At 36.6% G+C, this 22165-nt stretch overlaps 1 pseudogene; it reads left to right on the top strand.

The window, feature by feature from the left end:
- LOC143671794 (BTB/POZ domain-containing protein 1 pseudogene) overlaps positions 1 to 22165 on the top strand; it is a 67020-nt pseudogene that overhangs the window by 24990 nt on the left and 19865 nt on the right.

Genomic DNA, 22165 nt, shown 5'->3' with positions numbered 1-22165 from the left:
AGGTTCTCCACAAGATGAAATTCAGCTCATCTATGGAAGTGGGAGGCAGAAGTCAAGTTAAACTATGTAGAAAAAGGGATAATACACATTTAACTTTAAATTACAATAGCCTGCATTGTTGAGAAGTTAGACAAATGTACTGGATATATAAACAGCAGATAAGGGAAATCTGAACATAGTAGACAACAGCATTGGAAGCAGAAGGGAAAGAAATAGATAAACAGAGAATCATAAAGTAAATAGGGTCAAATATAAATAATTAGTGAACCAGGGTAAAATGTTTACTATTGCAACTTCTAAATTTAAAATTGCATAAAAATGTAAAAAAATTTTTAAAAAATGTGGTGACACAAAGGGAACAATGCATATCTGTGAGAAAGGATACATAATAAGTGTAACTAGTCTTTTGGGAGGGAAAAAATGTGAAGGAAGGATTGCCAGAGTATCTGACATCTAAGCCATCATATGAAAATTGAGTCATTTTGAGGTAAAAGGATGTGACGGGGTAAAAATATTCCAGGTAAATGAATCATCATATATGAAGTTCTGGAGGCAAGAAAAAGGTACATGGTAGATCTGAGTAACTGAATATACAAAGGGGGCAGTGATGAGTGATGAAGTTGGAAATGTAGGTCGGATTCAAATAATAGTGGGTCTTCTGAGGAATAAATATTTGAAAGAAGGCTTGTAAAAACTCAGGAAATGTGAGGAAATCAGTGGCTTTTTGGAAAAAGGTCTTTGGGAGACATTCTCTGGAAGATTTTCAGGGACTGGGAAGAAAAATTTGTCTGGAGGAGCTTTGGGATACAATTGATTAAAAAAAGAATGCAGGGAGGAATTCCAGACATTGCCTCATAGAGCAAACTTTAACTCTTCAGAGGTGCTCTGCTACATAGCTCAGCACTATAGCATCATGGATAGAAGGCACTGTTTTCAAGACAAAATCCTATTGTCAAGGAAATCACAGAACATCTGGCATAGCCTGGAAAAGTATAACATTGGAAGATATGCTCATCTCAACATAGGAAGCACTCTAGTATAAAGGTTTTGTCTTTGGGATAGAGAATTTAGTACAACCTATGGAGGTGAACAGTGTTTTCTCTCTTAGCACCTGGGAACCCTAGCTTGAGCAGTTTCTTTCTGTCCCCTCAGGCAACACTAACACAGATCAATGTGAGCCCCACTGACATCAGAAAATTAAGAAGATCAAAGCAACAACACTGTAAATGTTATGGAAATTAAATTGTCATTGGAACCACAACACACAAAAGTAGATCAGGTCCTGTGTGCTAAAACCTAAACAGATTGACTGTCTGTTAAAATAAAATATTGAAATAATACCCAAAGTCTTCTAACGTAATAGTGAAAATGTCCAGGATATAATTTAAAGTCATATTTCAACAAAGAATCTGGAAAATCATAATATAAATTTTCTCAGACAATGAACTAACATCAAGATAAATCAGATAGTTGGTATTACCTGTCAAGTATTTTAAAGCCGCTATCATAAAAAAGACTTCAAGAAGCAATTACAAATGATAAAATAGAAAATCTCACCAAAGAAATTCACTAACTTAAATTTAAAACTTGCTAGATAGACTCAATAGTAGAGTGAAGATGACAGAGATCAAGACCAGTGACCTTGATGATAGAATTTACCCAATCTGAACAACCAAGAGAAAATAGACTAAAAACATGGACAGATCTTCAAGGACTTAACAGATAGTAACAAATGGTACAATATCATTATTATTTTTTTGATGTAATTATTTAATGACATGGGAAAATAAACAAGTTACAAAATATGCTGGGTACTACAAAGTAACGGGTAGAGGATAACTTCATTTTTGGTATTAAAAAAAGTTAAAAAAGCATCAGATATGCCTAGGAAAAACTGGACAATTAGATACCCAAATATCAACAGAATTAAGTTCTTATCCTTTTGCTTTTGTGTGTTTTTTAAACATGATTATTTCTGAAACAAACAAAAGAAGCTACTGGAGAGAAAGTTAGTAATACCAAAAGTTTGGAGCACAGCAGCCCACGTCTGATCCCAAGGAGGATGGGGTCAGCCAGGTGCCGGTGGACAAGTCCAGAGGCAGAGCCTAGTTCTCTTCTTTTCCTGTTGGAATGCTACTTATAAGGCTATCTGCCCTACACTTGATGTTCTCAGTGTACTTACATTTTGCAGCACTCCACTAACATTATTATTATTTTAATGCAATTTTATTGCTATATATAATAGGTTCACATACCATATAATCATCCAAAGTGTACAATCAGTGGTTCAAAGTATCATAATAGAGCAGTGCATTCATCACAATAGATTTTTAAATATTTTCATTACTCCAAAAAATGAAAAACACAAATGAGGATAAAATTAAAAGTAAAAGGGAAAAATAACACCCAACATATCCCATATCCCCTTTACCCCCATATTCTTTATTTATTTTCATCTTTACTTTCTTATTTGTCTGTCTATACACTGAATAAAGGGAGTACAGAGTTTTCATAATCAAATGGTTACACCTTAAAAGCTATATAGTTATACAATCATCTTCAAGAATGAAGGCTACTGGATTACAGTTCAATGGCTTCAGGCATTAACATCTAGTTACTTTGATACACCAAAAACTGAAAAGGGATATCTATATACTGCATAAGAATAACCTCCAGAGTGACCTCTCAATTCTGTTTGAAATCTCTCAGCCACTGAAACTATTTTGTTTCATTTCTCTTCTCCATTTTGATCAAGAAGGGTTTCTCCATCCCATGATGCAGGGCCAGGCTCATCTCGGGGGTTATGTCCCATGTTGTCATGGAGATTTACACCCCTAAGAATCAAGTTCCACAAAGGAGGAAGGGCAGTGACTTCTCCTGCAGAGTTGGCTTAGAGAGAGAGGTCCATCTGAGAAACAAAAGATGTTCTCTAGGGGGTGACTCTTAGGCGTATTCATAAGTAGGCAAAGCTTCTCCTCTGCAGGAGTAAGTTTCATAATGAAAAGTCCCAAGATCAAATGCCTGACCCATTAACTTCACAGTCCCCAATGCTTGTGAGAATATCATGTCTTCCTCAGGTGAGGAAGTTTAATATTTCTACCTTTTCCCCTCATTTCCTCAAGGGGACTTTGCAAATACTTTTTTTAATCTGTCCAAATTACTCTGGGATGTATTGGGGCATCTCACTAACCCATACAAACCAAGAAACTCTCACTGCCTATTCAAGGTTCTGTGTATTTTTGGTATTCAAATAAGCTAACTATACAAGTTAAATTAGATATTGTATTACTGAAAATATAAATTTTGCACCAAATAAATATCTCTTTCTTTGGTCTCACACAGAAGTTGAAATTTCAAAACAGTCAATATCATCCTTTACCCTTTAGTCTGATTTATCTTAGTCTTGACCAAATGAGCTTCATTCTATCTCTAATTGAAGTCTGATCACATGTTCAGTGCTTTTAAAAGTTGCTCTATAGGGTGATGCTGATTTTCATAGCTGTAGAACTCTAGCTATAAGTCTTAGCCATCACACAGGTAACCCAAAGGTCCAGGGAATGACCAGGTTATAACACAAAGAACTCAGCATCTCAAAATTCAGAAATAACAGTTACCACTCCAGAAGATGTGACATCTCTAAGAGCTTACAATCTAGGAAGGTTCAATAGGCCTTTCCCTGGTAACTTATGCTCTTGAATTCAAATCTCAGAACACATTATAGTTAATCCATATTAGTGAGATGTTATAATATTTTTTCTCACTTATTTCACTCAACATACTCTTCTCAATGTTCATTCATTATTTGCATTACTCACAACTTCATTCTTCCTTGCAGTCACTCAATATTCTATGTATACACCACAGTTCCTCCTTCCATTCCTCAGCCAATGTACCTTTAGACCATCTCCATCAATTGCAAATCATGAACACTGCCACTTCAACACAGTGCGCAATTGTCCATTCATACCTCCATTCTCAGTTCCTCCAAATATTCACCTAAAAATGGGGTTACAGGATCATATTGCTATCCCAAACCCAGCCTCTTGTGGAACCAACTCACTGCCCTCCAGAAAGGCTCCACTACTTTACCTCCCTGTCAACAGTGAATAGGTACATCTCTCTCTCCAAATTTTCTCCAGCACTTGTATATCTGTTCATTTTTAAACAATTTTATTCACACATCATACAATCCAACCAAAGTAAAAAAATCAGTGGTTCTCAGGATAATCATATAGCCTTGCCTTCACCACCACAATGTATATGAGGATGTTTCCATTTCTTCAAAGAATCTCATACTCCTTCCCCAAAACTCCCACATTTAGCTTTGGCATATTGCAATTGTTACATTCAATTCAAGCATATTATGATGGTATTGTTAGCTAGATCATAGTTTGCATTGATTGTATTTTTCCATATATCATCCCATTTTCAACACCTTGCAATGTTGACATTCAATTGTTCTCCCTCATGCAAATATAATGTACATCATATTTGTACATTTAATCATCATCATTGTCCATTTTAGGTTTTGCTATGTGATACCTTACCAGTCTTTATCCTTTATCTTTCTTTCTTGTGTCATACATGGCCCCCAGCCTTCCTCCCTCAGCCATACTCACACTCAGCTTCATTCACTATACTTACAATATTGTGCCACCATCAGATAGTATTTCTTTATTCATTTCTGGATATTTTGCATCAATCCTACTGAACATTCTGTACTCCTTCAGCATCAAATGCCCAATTTCTACCCTTTTCCTATCTCCCAATTACCCGTGTACTCAACTTTAACTCTCAAAGTTCACTCTTTAATGTTAGTTCATATTAGTGAAACAATACAGTATTTGTCCTTTTGTTTATGGCTTATTTTCACTCAGAATAATGTCCTCAAGACTCATGCATGTTGTTGCTTGTGTCCTGAATCTATTCTGTCTTACAACTGTGTAACATTCCATCAAGTGTATATACCACAGTTTGCTAAGCCACACATCCATTGATGAACTATCTCTTGGCAATAGTGTATAATGTCACTATAAACATCGGTGTTCCAATCCTCTTTCATGTCCTTGCCTTACATTTCTCCAAATATATACCTAGTAATGGGATTGCTGGATCATATGGCAGTTCTATATTTAGCTTCTTGAGGAATTATCAAACTGCCTTTGAGAGTGGTTGCAACATTCTATATTCCAACCGTGAGTAAGTGTGCCTGTTTCTCCAGTACTCTACAGCACTTGCTTTTCTCTGTTTTCTTTTTATTATGACCATTCCAGTAAGTGTGAGATGATACCTCATTGTAGTTTTGATTTGTACATCCTTAATAGCCAGTGAGGTTTGTCGTCTTTTCATATTTTTTTGAGTCATTTGTATTACCTCTTCAGAAAAGTGCCTGTCCATGTTTATGCCCATTTTTTTAATTGGGTTGTTTCTCTTTTAGTTGTTGTACTGTAGAATCTCTTTATATATCCTGGATATTAAACCCTTATCTGATATATGGTTTCCAAATATTGTCTCCCATTGCATAGGCTGCCTTTTTACTTTCATAACAATGTCCTTTGCTATGTAAAAGTGTTTAATTTTGATGAGATCCTATTTATCTATTTTTTTTCATTGTTCATGCTTTGTGTGTAAGGTCTAGGAAACCACCTCTGATATATCACAAGTCTGTAAGATATTACCCTACATTTTCTTCTAAAAGCTTTATTGTCCTACTGCTAATTGCTTAAGTCTCTGATCCATTTTGAGTCAATTTTGTATAAGGTGTGAAATATGGATCCGCTTTTATTCTTTTTGCCATGAATATCAAGTTTTCCAAGCAACACTTATTGAAGACGCTGCTTGGCCCCAAGTGAGGTGATCTGACAACCTCATTCAAAAATCAATTTTCTGTACATAAGTGGGTATTCTTCCGAATATTCAATTTGATTTCAATGGTTAGTATGTTTATCTTTATGCTGATACCATGCTGTTTGACCAATATAGTTTTTATTATGCTTTGAAGTTAGATAGCACGAGACTCCCCACTTCAATTTTCTTTTTCAAGATATTTTTTAGCTATTTCAGGCACCCTGACTTTCTAAATAAATTTGGTTATTGGTTTTTGCATTTCTTGAAAGTAATCTATAAATCAATTTGGGTAGAATTGACATCTTAACTACATTCAGTCTTCCAATCCATGAACACGGTATGTCCTGCCATTTATTTAAGTCTTCTTTGAATTCTTCCATCAATTTATTGTAGTTTTCTATGTGCAGGTCTTTTGTGGCCTTTGCTACATTTATTCCTAAATAATTATTTCTCTTGTTTGTTATTGTAAATGGAATTTTTTCTTGATTTTTTCCTCAGACTGTTCATTACAAGTATACAGAAACACTGCTGAATTTTGAGTGTTGATCCTTTACACTGGCACCTAGCTGTGCTCATTTATTAACTTTAATAGCTTCATTGTAGATTTTTAAGGTTTTTTGACATATAAGATCATGTCACCTGCAAGCAGTGAAAGTTTTGCTTCTTTCTTTCCAAATTAGATGCCTTTCATTCCTTTTTCTTGCCTAAACACTCTAGCTAGAACTTCCATCACAATGTTGAATAAAAATGGTGATAGTACACATCCTTCCTTGTCTTGTTTCTGATCTTAGACTGAACTCACATCCCTATTATTGGAGTTCAAGGAAGAAAAGGACAAAGAAAGTACAGCTGAAAGAATATTCAAAGAAATAATGGTTGAAAACTCCCAACTTTGACAAAATACACAAAATTATAGATTGAAGAAGGTGAGTGAAACTCAGAGAATACACTCTAAGAAATCCATGCCATGGCACATCATAATGAAATTTCTGAAAAGCAATGGCACAAGTGTGGCAATAAATGCCAAAAAACTCTCAGCTGCATTTTCAAAGAGACAATAAGGAGTACTGGGGACTGTGGTGAGCTGAAGTATGAATATCCCATCTAAAGATGCAGCCCCTGTTCATCTCCTGCCAATTGATATATTTGGGAATTCAGACTTGATATATTCATGTGGTAAATCTTATTTTTAAATGGTAGCAATTCATTCTTTAAATTTTAAATCAGGAAGGACTATAACCTCTGGTTTATAGCAAAAGGAGGTAGTGATTTTGGAAACAGACCTAGTTTGAATCCTTGCTCTGTCATTTCAGCTTAGACAAATCTTTAATCTCTCTGAATCTCAAGGTCCTCATCTATAAAATATTGCAATAAAGAGTTTGACTTCATTTTTTATGTTTGGCTATTAACTTCTTTAATCCTCACTCCTTTCTATTCCCCTTCTCCCAAAATGAAAGCCACTTCCTCCTTCCTTTGGTGGTACCGAGAGATTCAAACCATGTAGGTCCTTGCCCATGAACAGAAACCGTCAAACCAACTTCAACCCTTAACCACAATAAAAAGCCCACGCTAGTCTCCTTTTCTGACTTTCTCAGGTGCTTTTCCGACCAACATGCAAAATTTGCCCTACTGCCTCCAGAAAGTCTCATTATGTAGGTAACAGTCTTTTACATACCTTCTTAGTGTGTGTGTGTGACATCATCAGTCCTGGTGTCTGAATTAAGTTCAGGTTGGTGTCCACCCTGCATCTGAAGATTTCCAAAACTAGTATGATGCATAATACTTATCTTGTAAAGTTCCTGCAAGGAACAAATTAAATATTTAACAGATCTCTTGGCCACAATAAATGCTCAACAAGTAGCAAGGATCATAGTAAAGAGTATTCGTTTGAATAGAAGTTTCACCAGCCTGCATTTCCTTTTCAAAACATGCCCTCTTTTCTTCTCTTCACGTGAAATTGAATATTTCAATGGTTTCCAGGATGAGGGAGTGACTAGAAGTAAGCCACTAGCAGTTAAATCTGGTATGGCTTTCTTGCAATCATGATGTGTTCCCAATATATGCCTTCAAACTGGTTCTGGTGTACTCAGTAAGAATACCTAAGAAAAACTAGAAACAAAACTGACCCAGATGGGTTTTGTTTGACCTGCATAGTATTTTAAAAATATTTTTGTATTAATTGCCAGTATATTACAATTAGAAGATGTCATATAAAAATATGGGATTCTAGTTCTCTTGAAAATTTAGAAAATCTGGCATCATTATACCTATACTACTGCTTAGCTGAATAGTAGTTGACACCTTTAGGTGGGACAAGAGCTCTCCATTCCACTTAGGTCCTTACTATTTCCTAATATTTCCCCTTAACCCAACGTCAATGACAGATACATTAATCATTGCACTTGCATTCTTGATTTTTCTAATAATTGATAATTATTTTTCTATATCAGTTTATAACAAAAGTAGATAATGAAAGATAAGCAAGAAGGGCTACATTTTAAAAGAAATATAGAACACTAGTTAAACTCAGTCTACTTTAATCAATGACATTATTTGCCTGACTCCCATAGCCATCATGAATATATTTGTTTTATACCTTTATCTGTGGATGAAGATTTTTATATTTCCTGATGAAAGTTTAATAAAGTTTTCTTTCTCTTCTTTCAAGTTGAGCTTGCAGAGGTGCCAATGATGTTTGCTAGGTTTTTTGTTCCATTTGTTTTTTCTCTTTAAGAAGAATGATCAAATAAGCTCAAGGTTATTTCTTATATATATACATATATATATATATATAAAACAACATGATAACTCAAATAAAGGACACAATGGGAGCATTAATGAAATAAAAAATCCCCTCCAATATTTATTTAGTTACTATACAAGTCAACTTTTCTGGGATATTTCAGAAAGATAAAAGATAAATTATTTCCATTGTTCTTTGGACGTATATTTTATTATTTATTTTCATTTAATCCATTGCTCACCCCCATCCCTCAAACAATTATGCACTGTATTTCATTTTGAATCAAACCTCAGATTGAAGGAAGTTTCATATTGAAACCAGCAAATTTAAAATTCCCATGTTTCTAATCTATGAGTTATAATTTTCTAGGTGCTTCAGGAAAGACCCAAGGGAAGATATGCTCCAAATAAGACTTCCAACAGCCTGCTATGATGAATGGAATTCTGAGTATCACTTTTTCCTTTCAGGGAAGGGATAGAAGTTCCCTACAAAATGTAAACCTGATAAGGTTGGGGAATGATAGGTATTCTTTCAGAATCACACTTCTTAAATTGAGGGGAGAACAGTTTATGGCCTAGGATAGGATATTTTTTGGATAGCAATGTTTAATTTTAATTTTGGGTAACACAGGAAAACAGATCTTCAGTATAGAATCCTGGAGTTAAGAAAGACCATAAAAGTCATTGCTAGTCCAGTGTCTTTCCTAGTGCCTGAATTTTCTCCTCCATTCCCTGACAAACATAGGACCAAGAAGCATCTGTCTTTGTTTCAATATCTCCAGTAACAGAAAGTTTTCTGATTCAAGAAGTAGCCTGTTCCATTGTTCTCAATTCTAATCAACAGATATTCTCTCTATGGATCCAAAATATAGCTCATTCTATGTTCCATTCACTGATTCTGTTTCCAAATTTTGAAGTAATAAATAACAAGCCTCACTTTCAAAATTTGTATATGAGAATCTACTTCCAGCTTCTACATTTTTTTAAATAAACATGACAGTTAACTGACTGTGAGTAGGAGTCAGAGTCACATTTGCAGCAGAGAAAATCACCACTTCTCCATCTTGATTTTCCTTGTAATTATTATTCAAAGTAGAGAAAGACACTTTTTCTCAATGAGTTTCTTATAGAATGAATTTGAGCCAAGTACAAGTCAAATAATCAGGTAATCAAAAGAAAAAATTCAGTAGTTTGAAATTCTAAACTATTACCATGTTTTGATTCCTGACTGGATTACAGTGTTGATAACTATTCCTTCATGAACAAATCTGAGAATCAAATGACACTGCCAAATTAGAAAATGGGAAATTTCTCAGAGCAATCATTATTTCATAATGACTAACCAAAAACTAATGGGTTTGGTTTATAAGTAGCACTTGGATTTGTCTGTAATTTTCTACTTAGTTATAAGGATTACTGTGAAAGCATACCTGTGAGTTATGGTTTCAGCTGACTGGAAATGCTTACATATATCCATATTCTGAGAATGCTGAGCTTGTTACAATGCATCCTGCCAAAAGAAGCTAACTTTTTCCAATAAACTGGTCTGGGTCATGCCACCAATTCATGGTTTGCGTAAATCTCATGTTGCTTAAACCTTCCAGATAATCAGAATAAAATGACAAATCTGTTTCCATTAATTACTTAAGCATTGCATTAGGAATGCAATATATTTTCACTTTTTCTTTTACAAGACACAAAGTAAAAGAATTAAAGGGAGGAGATTAGCATGTGGGAATGAATTTTCCCACTGAGTGATTTTATATAAATCATTCTTTTGGATTCCATTTTCATTTACTGAAGAAACAAGTTGTTATTGACAAAAAGAAATAAATGAAAATTGGATCCCCCACCAAGCTACCTTTAGCAACAAAATTTTCTAAATTTATCAATAGGTAGTATAAATAATTTCTTGGTTGAACTTGCCTGTCTATGATGTCATTAATATCTGATTTATATAGAAGGACTTATCAAAGATTAATTCATTAGTAAGGAATAACATAACAATTAAGATTTGATGAGAGCGATAGCTGATTCTAGTGCCAACATGAGATTTAAAATGTTCAGCCATTTCTGAATCAGTAAATTTCTTTAATTTCTCATGTTAAGACGGTATTTATTTTAAGTTATATGTTTTCTTCTTTGTAGGTGTTAAAAATACAAACTTGCCAAATGAACACAAGCCTGACTTACTGATCTTTCCCTAGATGATTTATTTAATCACATTAATGTAACTTAATGGCTACCAGTCATCAAAAGAACAGGTCCTATACTAAGCAGAGGTGGGTGACACTGGGAGGATATTTAGTCTGTTAAAGTGAGTGAATGATCTCTGAGGTCCCTTCCAAGTTGAATTCTTATTCAAGATCTTTACCCTATTATATAATGAACATGCCTTGGCCACTAGCTGATATCTAACATTTGTCTCAGAGTGGTTAGTTTTGGTTATATTGACAGATCTTAGAAATGACCAAGCAAATAGTTTTTAAAATCAGCAATTAGCCTCGAAACTAGATGTGTTATTTGGGGTTCTCTAGGGAAATAGAGTTAACAGGAGATATCTATAAATATCATGAGATTTCATAAACATGTCTCACACAACTGTTGGGATGCACAAGTCTGAATTCCATAGGGCAGACTGCAAGCTGGCACATTTTATGAAATTTTTGATAAGTTCCTCAGGAGAAGTTGACAGGCTGAAGTAGAGATGAAAATTCTCTCTTCTGACTGCTGAAGTCATCACTTCTCCTTTTAAAGCCTTCAACTTATTGGATGAAATGTCTCTCATTGTACTAAAGACGCTCTCTTTAGTTGATTGTAGTTGTAATGAGCCATAGACACAATCAACTTTCTGATGATTTAAGTCCATGAAATGATCTCGCAGTAACAGTTAGGCCAGTGCTTGCTTAGTCAGACAACTGGGCACCATTATCTAACCAAGTTGACACATGAACTGAACCATAACAGTAAGTAATAGACTTAGTGTGTTTAATCAGTTTTATGGGCCTTAGAAAAATTATCACATGGAGTTGCATATATATGAGAAAAACAAAACTATTCAGATGTAAACAAGGAAAGAATAGATTGGTTTGAATATAACCAAACTGTTCTGAAAGAAAATTAAAGCTACAGCCATAGTTAGGATAGTAAACACTTCCTCAATCACTGTGACAACCTCACCTCTACATCCTCTTTAGTTTAAGTTTCTTAATTTACTATCTGATTGGCTAGCAGCTAGAACTGATTGATAGTTGTGGCGAACCCCACAGGGGAAGATTTCTGTAAAGGGAATTACTGGTTTTGAAAACAGCTATTAACCTTGAGCATCTTTTATCACCCACCAATTAAGCATAAGCACCCTTAAGCTTAACCTTTATTTCTCCAAGTTCTTCCCACAGCCTTTCCTACCTAAAGAAGAAATAGCAGAATGACAGACTAATACTGTTAACTTTTTAATAGTGTGTTTTGATTCCAATGATTTTTTAAAAATACTTGAAAATTGCCCTTGGAAATGTGTTGATTGCCAAAATGAAGAAAACTCTCCTAAAATACCTATAATATTTTCTTTTCAATTTTTTTTGGGGGGTGCATGGTCTGGGAAAATGCCTATGATATTTGACTCAGGGATCTGGACAAAGTTATCCTTAAGGAAAGCAGTCTTCTGGCTGATCATAATAGGAAAAGCAATAGAGTATGTGTCAGGAGACATGGATTTTAGTTCCAATTGGTATGAATAGAACCACTTAAGATTTACCAAAATTCTCTAGGCTTCAGTTTCCTCAGGTAAAAATTGAGGGCAGTTGTATTACATAATCCCTAATATCCTTTTCAGCTGTCATATCCTTTGAGTTTAATCTATGCTTCTGTGTTGAGCTCACAGGCACTAATTCAGTGAACTCATTTTATTTGGTTACAGAATGATGAGACAGGTATGCTCTGCTGTTATTTTGATAATATTTGGAGATTAGCTAGTTGCTGGACTATAAATTGGATCATACCTCTCCAGAAGTTAAAACACAGCCTGTTAGCATCATAGCAGCAATGCAGCTTTTGAGTATTTCAGAGACCCTCACAGAATTTCTAATATTTGTTGTCTTTTCATAGGTTTGAAGTTATAGATCTAGAACTTCTGAGGCAATTTCTTGTAGCTACTATGTCTGCCATTTGGGAAGAAGTTGCCAGGCATAGATTGGTGCTGCAGGAAAACTTCATGGTCCTAAAAGTAAGGCTTCCCATGGCTGGAGTAAAGGCAAGTGAATTAAAATTTGTATTATAATTTTTCCCTCCATAATCCCTTTTTTATCACATATAAAACTTTTTAATAGCAAAGAATAGCATTTACTAATCACCATATTGATCTACATAACAGATTTGTTTTAATGCTATTCTAAGCCAGAAGCAAAATACCTTGAAGATATTTACAAGTGAAAAGATAAGCCTGAATTTGGAGTCTGCACCTGGTGACAAAATAAAGGGACTGCCAAATTGCTGTGAAAGAGAAAATGGGAAATATTTTCTACATATATTTGCTTTTGAGAAGAAAGGGTTAGGATTCTGGGGAAAGCAGAGGAGCTGGGAGGAAGAAGAAACAAGGTGGGAGGTGCACGCTTGAATTGTCAGAAAAAGTTGAGGAATTTGTAAGAAATGGCTTATCTGATGCTCAATTCAAAATTGCTTGCATTGCTGAAATGAGACCCTCTTTTTCACCACAATCTTTCACAAAATGCTACTACAAAAAACCCTGTATGAGTGGTGCCCTTATGAAAATCAAGGAAAAGAGACTGAACCCCAAACCTGAATCTGCATGTAGCAGAGATTAATAAAGATATGGAATATATAAAGTAGAGAACAAAAACTAGACAGAAGCCAGGGTCATAAAAATCAGAGAAACCAACCAATAGTCATTTTTTTCTGGCTAAGTATCTTTTCTCCTATTCTGGCAGCATAACCCCATCTTTCTTCTGGGAATTGCTTTTCCCCAATTTCTTGTTGTTCTTTTGGTTTAGTCACATCACCCCATCCCCACTTCAGCTGACCACAGGGGTTTTATGAGACCCAGACCAATCATCATTTCCCTTTACTCTGTCTACAGGGACTGGTGCAAGGGGTGGCCCACAAAGGGACAGTCAGAGATTTCCTGTTGATTAAGAAATCTGGATGGCAAATGGAACTAGGATTGATTAGATTTTGAAGGGCAAAGGCCTCAACAGATAATCTGATTTATGTAATGCTAGAATGTAATTTAAAACAATATTTAATATTGAAAGTACAATTGATAAATAATTCATTAAGTCTGCATTCTTTCAAATTGTAGCTTAATGCATCCCTGCAATTTATGGCCTTGAGTAGAAAATTTGGAATCTTAGTCTCAGTAGAGAGCTGTATGGTAGCACTGTGTTTTTAGCGGTGAAGTGAGTACCAGGCATCTATTGAGAGGGAGGAGAATGACAGGTGATAGGAGGAGGGGCTATAAGATCACTGAAAGGAGAATATTTACCAAGAGTTATCACTTTCTTCTCAGTTTATCCTCTAGCGAGCTTTGTTCCTTTTCCCACAGTGTTCAAATACTACAGCAAGTGACCAAAGGACCCCTGAAAATGGTTATTTGTACAGCTCATTCAACTGAAAGTAGATAACCTCTAATTTTTTTTATTGTGATCTCTTATTTCATTTTCACTCTATGGAAACAAAACAAACTGCCAACTAGAATTAGTCATATTGCCAAGCTCTAAGATCCATTTTAGATGTAAAGCTCTCCAATTCTAAGATCTGTGTATCATAAACAGGAATATGATAAGAAAGAATAATGACAAAGGAGTATTCAAAGCTTTGCCAGCTAATGAGGTTTATTTCTTTGCTAGCTAGATTCCTAGACCATTTTGGAGATCAGATTAATGCATGAAGGAAAGGACTAGAAATAGATTGATTAACTTATCAAATGTATTAAAAGGGCTGAAAATTTCTAATGGGAAAGAAAACTATGAATTCAATAGAGGAAAGCAGGGTGAGATGTGAGAGAAAAGACTAGAGCTGATATCTCCTGGCTTTGAGATAAAGCTTAAAGTAGTCATAAATAAGTGAGAGGGACTGGGATCAGCTGACTTGCTGAAATCATAGGTTTTAGTAGATGTCTTGAGAGGATTTTTTGTTTTAAGTTTTACTGTATGTTATGAATGAAAACTCTCTTTGGAATGTCTAAGAGACTTCAGAGAAGATTTGTTGGATGTTAGACAAGTGTTCTCTGGCATGAAACCTTATGCTAATCTTGGAGCCACAAAACAGATTAACTTTGAACAGATTACATAATTAAGCAGCAAGGGTCTACTTTTTACTTCCACATATAAATATATTCCATTTCCTACTTTATTTTCTTAAGTTTCTGCATCAGTCTGTATGTATTCCGTTGCAAGCAACTGAAAATCCAGGCTGGTTTAAACCACAAAGAGGATTTATTGGGTGATGAATATGTAAGTTCAGAGGAAAGTCAGAAACAACTTTAGAATTGATGAATTTAATATCTCAATTACGGTGTAAAGCACTTGGTTCTTTCTGACTTTCCATTCAACCTCCCACAATGTCTGTTATACTAAAGCTATTTTCTGCCATACTTGCAATATTGCTGTACTATATGAGGCTTCAAATAAACATACAGTACTGCCCAAGAGGGAAAAGGATTTCTGCTCAGAATTTCAAGAAAGGTTGTTGAGTCATCCTGATTGGTCCACTTAGATGACATGAGAAACCCAGAACCAATTATCCTGGTCAAGCCAGAGGAATGGAATGTGCTGATTGTCTTAAGCCACTCTGAGAGCTGGGAGTGAGGTTACTTTACCCCTAAATTACATCATGGTAAAGAGATGCTGAATGAAAATGTGGATACTATAAATAAGAGGGAATGCGTGTAGATGATAGGTAGGCAATCAACAATATCCACTGCAAGTTACAGCTCATACTCAGATTTGTCTGTTTTCAGCAAGCTCACACAATTTTCAAATTCAAATATTTTCCTATTTTAAAATATCTCTAACAGGATTGCTTAATTATACTTTTGAAAGTTCATAAGCAAATGACTGTGTGCTTAAATTTCTAAAAAAAATGATTGAAGCACTGTAGTACAGTGTCCCAACCTAGCTCTAGGAGAGCTCAGGCCAGCACAGCCCCAAGACTAAGAGCACACAGGCAAAAAGTTAAGCACAGATTTTATTGGGACTTACACATAGGTGAAGATCTTTCCAGGTGGCAGCCATCTGGAAAATGGAAGTCAGTGTTCCACAAAAGGACACAAAATGTAATGGGCAGCTTATAAGGGTTTGGGACAAAGACATTTTATAGGATGTGAGAATAGAGTTTCAGCAGAGTCTCATGACACAGGGATCTAGAGGTTGGCTTTAATGCTTTGTTTATGATACTCTCTGTACATTATTTCCCTCTTGAGGATATTTGATGACCTTTAACTTCTGTAGCCATCACTGTAGGTGGCTACATGCAATAATTTATTCTTAATATGAAGAGTGGGTTTGGGCCCTGGGTCTCCACAATCCACTTTGTCACAGCAGCCTACATTGCCCATGGGACAGACTTTGTATTTATGTTCCACAACAGCAGTATAAGAGACAACAGAACCCTAGAAGTCCCCCACACAGAAATAACAAACCTACAAAGAGATGCAGTTATGGCCAAGAAAGATAATTAAACCATTTTGTAAAGGGGCCTACTTTGATCAATATTATGTATGTGCACTTGCACATGTTTAAAAACTTGTGAAACATTGTAATAATAATCAGGAATATATACACAGCATTGCACATGAATTAAGATAAATTAATGTGCTGCAGTGAGGATATCTGAGGCCATTCTATTTTCTAGAACTATTTTTCTAAGCTGTGAGGTTTCTTTACTTAGTGAGGATATGGCTAAATCGTTGATTGCTTGAGAAATGTGATTGACTAAAGTTGCCACATATTTTTCAGTAAATATTGTAGCTCAAACTGGTGCAAGAATGGCTAAAGTATAATACTACCAGGGAGTGTGTTTTATTCTATAACTAGCTTTAACCATCTTCCGATTACTAGGAGTATAGGATAAAGAAGCATATAAGGTAGTGGGGACATAGGGCTATCCCAAAGTATAATATTCTGTTCATTTATAGGGTAAATAGGGTCAACAATGTTGCCCAAAAGTCCATGGCTATCCCTTAGGGGAAATATATGCCCCATTTTCACTGGACATATCATGCCAGTGGAAAAGACTATTTATTTGTAGGTTAACAGCAAAATTACACAATTCAGGGGATAACCACCCACATCATGAAGTCCATTAACTCTTTCCAAACAGAAAGTGTCAACATGGTCTACTGTTATAGCTTCTAGTGTCAACCACCCTAAAGCATGATATACAGCATACTACAACACAGCTTTGGGCTTGTTCACCTGTACCTGTACAAGGGATGAGAGGTAAACCCTGGTCTCATTATAAGATGGTCACTGGATTTCAGCCTTAAATGAGAAGATTATTTTCCAGATTTTCTGATGCATTGAATTGTGCCAGACCAGCAGGGTATTCCACTCAGTCCAATCACAAAAGTCACAGTGCAAGGAAGGCTGGTAGCACCCAATGATGGCAAGTCTGTTCAAACCCAACACTGTATTCAATTGTGGACATGACTTACTGCTGAACCCCACTCTAGGAAGGTATTTGCTCTGGTGCTATGAGTGAAAAAGATGTTTAACAGGAAAAATAAGGTGTAATTGCTGCTGATATACCAACATATATGCTAGAGTTCTATTGGTTGATAATGAAGTATGAGACAGAGGAGTATTGTCTGGACATTTAAGTACCAAATATTTTCACATTGCAAATTACATGTCCTCTGCATTACAGCAGTTGTTAATCTGGGCATAAGAAAGTTCCACATAGGCATGCATAGGATTCCTATGGCAAGAGGAGCCAGAATGGTGATAAATATTTTAACAAGCATTTTTTTGTGTATATATGACTGTTGGGTTACAATATTTTGGATGATTCCTATTCCCCATGGGTTTAAGATTCCCTATCAGTGCAGCTGCTTGGGCCAATGCCAAAGACGAAGGACTTCATTCTCTCCAGTTTGTATGGTATGAACCATAAACAACAACACATAATTATTATTCTTCCTTTTAGATTGTAAATTGGATGACCCTTTAATTTGTATTCTCATCACTTACATCACTCCTATTGTTAGCACTTCAATAGGAGCATGTGCAGCAGCCAGTGGCACCACATTAGAATGGACTAAGGCTGATCGAGTTTTTTAGTCAACTCTTGCAAGGGCTTTTCTATTATCTTCCAACTCTTTCTTTAAGAGACCATTCTTTCTTTCAATAAAGCCCACATCTGTGGGATTGTAGGGCAAATTGAACATCCACATGATGTCCTGATTCTTTGCCCATGATTGGAATATCTGCCTAGTGAAAAGGAGCCCCCAATTACTGCCTATTCATGTAGGCAGTCCAAAAAGACCACTTATTTTCTCCAAACATTGTACTGTGTCTCACTTTCTCCAAACATCAGATGGTGGCCCGTTGGTTAGCCTTCCTCACTGGGAAAGTCAGCAACAGTCATGTAGCCATGTCCATGGCAGTAAAAGCACACCTTGCCCCCTCCAAGAGCAGAAGGGGAGCACTTGCCACTGGGTCACTGGGATTTGTGATCAACCAATGCGTCCCACCTCGTGTGTGAGCCTATAGGGTTGTTGCAGGGAACAAGAAGGAAAATCTCTAGTTATGTCCACTAGCTGTTGGCACATGATTGGCAGCTGGCACTGCTAGGCCAGATACAAAAGGGTTTGATACTCTTGGTACAAGTTTTCCTGATGAAACCATTCTACTTCTTCCCTGATTTCAGCTGAGCTACTCTGAACCTGTTCAAGTGCATCTGCTTGCACATTCCTGGGTAACATATTGGGGATATGGGCAGGGACATGATAATTACCACTTATCATTGGCGTGCATCCAAGATGTCTTTCCACAATTTATGTTCCCATAGGCAGAGATCCATGACTGCCTATTGTTCCTGATTCCAGATTGCCATCCAGGTCATAAGGCCTTTTTAATCATCCCAGCTGTCATTACAGATAGTAAGCATGTCTCCTGGATGATGACCATTACCATCAACACATGCTTTCAACTCAGTTCATTGACTGCTTTGCATAGCACTAGTCTCTCAACATATACTGTCAGTGCTGAGTTCTACTGCCACAGCTTTTCATGTGGGGGTCTGTCCACTAGCAGATCCATCAGTGTACCATGCAGACTCAGGAATGGTATCTGTGTCTTCTATAGTATGCAGTTCAATAGTTATTTCAGATGCAGGAATTTTAGCTGTTAAATTTTCTATATAAGATACTGGTCCAAGAATCTCATGTATTTCTGCACTCAGAGGGCTGGTATTGAAAATACTGCACTGTAGCAGGTTAGCTTTCCATTTGATCCATGTATTCAGTTGGACACTGCCAGAGCATGACTGAGAATCTGTATTTGTCATCTATCCCTGAATAGGGATGACCTTTTTCAGGGTTACTGGGCATCTTTGTGCCAGTCCCTTCACTTGCAATAAGGCATTATATGCAGCACACACATGCTTTTCCAGTGGGCTGAATCTCATTCTTCCCCTTCCCATATTTGTGACCAAAAGCCAAGGGACATTCATTTAAAATGTTGTCTCTGCCAAAGACTCCATCCAAAGCCAGTGTCAGTGCTTGCTACATTCAATTCACAGGACAGGTCTGGATCTATGTCTCCAGTGCTTGTGCCTGTGCTATTTCCTTTTTTGCTTTTCATAAAGCAGCTTGCTGGGAAATATCTTATTCCCAGAGATGACCTTTCCTAATAAAACCATACAATGGTTTAACACTTGGTCTAAGTGTAGAAGAAAAGGGCTCCAATATCCCCAACAACCCCAAGAAAGCCATTAATTGTTTGGGTGTTTATCTCATAGGAAAATACTGTACTTTATCAATTACTGCAGAGGGAATTATTTTTGTCTTACCCAGTGATACAATACATAAGAATTTGTTAGAGATCAACTAAGGCATTGTAGTTTGTCATTATTAACTGTCCATCTCTGACTCTTAAAGTGAGATAACAATGAGTCCAAGGCTTCTTCTTATTCTGAAAGAGAATTACTGGTTAACATGGCATCATCAATGCAGTGAAATAGGGTTACACTAGTGGGACTTTTCCATTTCACCAAATCTTTGCCACAGGATCGTGACAGATGGTTGAGCTATGTACATAGCCTTGGGGAATCACAGTAAACGTTCATTGTTGGCTTCCCCAATTGAAGCTGAATACAGACTGGCTTGATTTTTCTAGGGAGATACTAACAAAGGTATTAGCAAGATACAATACAAATTTAAATTGACAAAATTGGGTACTAATGTCTCATAATAAACCAGCCATTCTTGGGTTTGCAACATACAATAGTATTTTGACATTGTTTAACTCCTGATAATATATTGCCATACACCACATTCCATCAGGAATTCATATTGGCCATACAGGACTATTGAAAGAGATATAGGTGAATATTATTATCCCTACCTGCTCCAACTCTTTGGTAGTTGCTGAGATACCTTGGTCCCCTCCCAAAAGTTTATATTCTTTTGTAGTCACAACTTTCAGAGATGGGGTTACTTTTACAGGGGACCACTTTGCCTGCTTCTTTAAGACCATTTTGATCATGCTACACCAGGGATGGAATTCCACTTTATTGGTCTGAAGTGTGGCATCCTGGAGAAGATAAATTCCTAAAACGTATTCTTGTATAATGGAAATATATACCATATACATCTGCTAAACCTGTTGGAATGCAATAATCCAGAAATGGATTGGCTTCTACAAAAAGGATTTATTAAGTTATGAATTTACAGTTCTAAGTCCTTGAAAATGTCCAAATTAAGGCATCAAGAAGAAGATACCTTCTCAGAGGAAAGTTTGCTGGCATCCAGCATTTCTCAGTCACATGGAAAGGCACATGGTAATGACTGTTGGTTCTTGTCTCTAAAATGTCTCTTCACTTCTATGGGTCCTTGCTTGTTTCTCCTGGGTCATTTCCATCTCTTACCTCTGTCCAAAATTTCTCTGCCTTTTATCCTCTCATAAAGAACTCCACCAAGGGCATTAATACCCACTTTGAATGAGGTGAGTCACATCTTCATGGAAGCAACTTAAGCAAAAGTACCCACCCACAATAGGACTGCACTCACAAGGAAGGATTAAAAGGACATAGGCTTTTCTGGGGAGCATAACAAATTCAAACCAGCAAACTCTACCATCTGGGACCCAAAAAGACATATCATTTCCACATATACTATATATTCATTCCATCACAACATCACAAAAGCTTAAATAATTTCAACAACAATATTAAGTTCAAAGTCTTATCAAAATCAGTTACAGGTGTAGTTTTTCCTAAGGCAAAATTATCCTCTGGCTGTGGAACTGTGAAATTCAAAATATATTATCTTTCTCCAATATACTAAGGAGAAACAGTCATAGGATAAACCTTCCCATAGCCATTAGGGAGAAGTTGGAAGTAAAACAGGGGTCAAATTTCCCAAACAGTTCTAAAAACCTGCAGAGCATGCTTCATGAGATTTTGAGGTCTGAAAGCCCTTTATAGAATGACATTTTACACTCAGGGTTTGGGAGAGCAGCAGTCCCACCCTATCCAAAGGCTTATGCAGTGGCTCTGCCCTTTCCAAATACTGGGGTGTCCAGGCATTGGGGAAACCAACCTGTTTTTGGACTCACCCTCTTCAATTATCAGTGCAACAATTACTCTCTGCCATCTCCGAGGCAAAGGCTTAAGCCTTTCAGAACAGTGGGGTGGTGGTCAGGCACTTCCCAATGCCCAAGGAATGTGCTCAACTCTCTCTGAAGCCTGGGGCAGCAAAAGTCTTCCCATCAATGTGGCAGATGACCCACCCTTTGTAAACTTGAAGGCAAATTCACCTTTTCCACGTGCATGGCTGGGTCCAAACTCCTGGTCTGTGGTGACTTACCTACAGACCTTGGCTTCCATGGTTCTGCCTTTAAAATCATTTTTCCTTCAATCTGCCCTGTTCTAGTTTGCAAGCTGCTGGAAGGCAATATACCAGAAATGGAATGGCTTTTAAAAAGAGGAATTCATTAAGTTGTTAGTTTACAGTTCTAAGACTGTGGAAATGTCCAAATTAAAGCAAGGTTATAAGAATATCCAATCTAAGACATCTAGGGAAAGATACCTTGCTTGGTTCAAGAAGGCCAACAATGTTCAGGGTTTCTCTCTCAACTAGAAATGCACGTGATAAACATGTCAACATCTGCTAGCTTTCTCTCCAGGCTTCTTGTTTCATGAATCTTCCCCCAGGGTCATTTTCCTTTTTTATCTACAAAGGTCTCGTTGGCTGTGTGGGCTCTCAAGGTTCTCCTGGCTCTGTTGTGGCACTCTCACTTCCTCCAAAATATTTCATCTTTCAAAGGATTCCTGTAAATTAATCAAAATCCACCTGGGATTGGTGACGTCACATCTCCCTCTAATCACAATTGGGCAAGCC

Source organism: Tamandua tetradactyla, chromosome X, assembly GCF_023851605.1.
Source record: "Tamandua tetradactyla isolate mTamTet1 chromosome X, mTamTet1.pri, whole genome shotgun sequence".
NCBI classification, from domain to species: Eukaryota; Metazoa; Chordata; class Mammalia; order Pilosa; family Myrmecophagidae; genus Tamandua; species Tamandua tetradactyla.
This window is presented reverse-complemented; position numbering and strand designations above follow the sequence as displayed.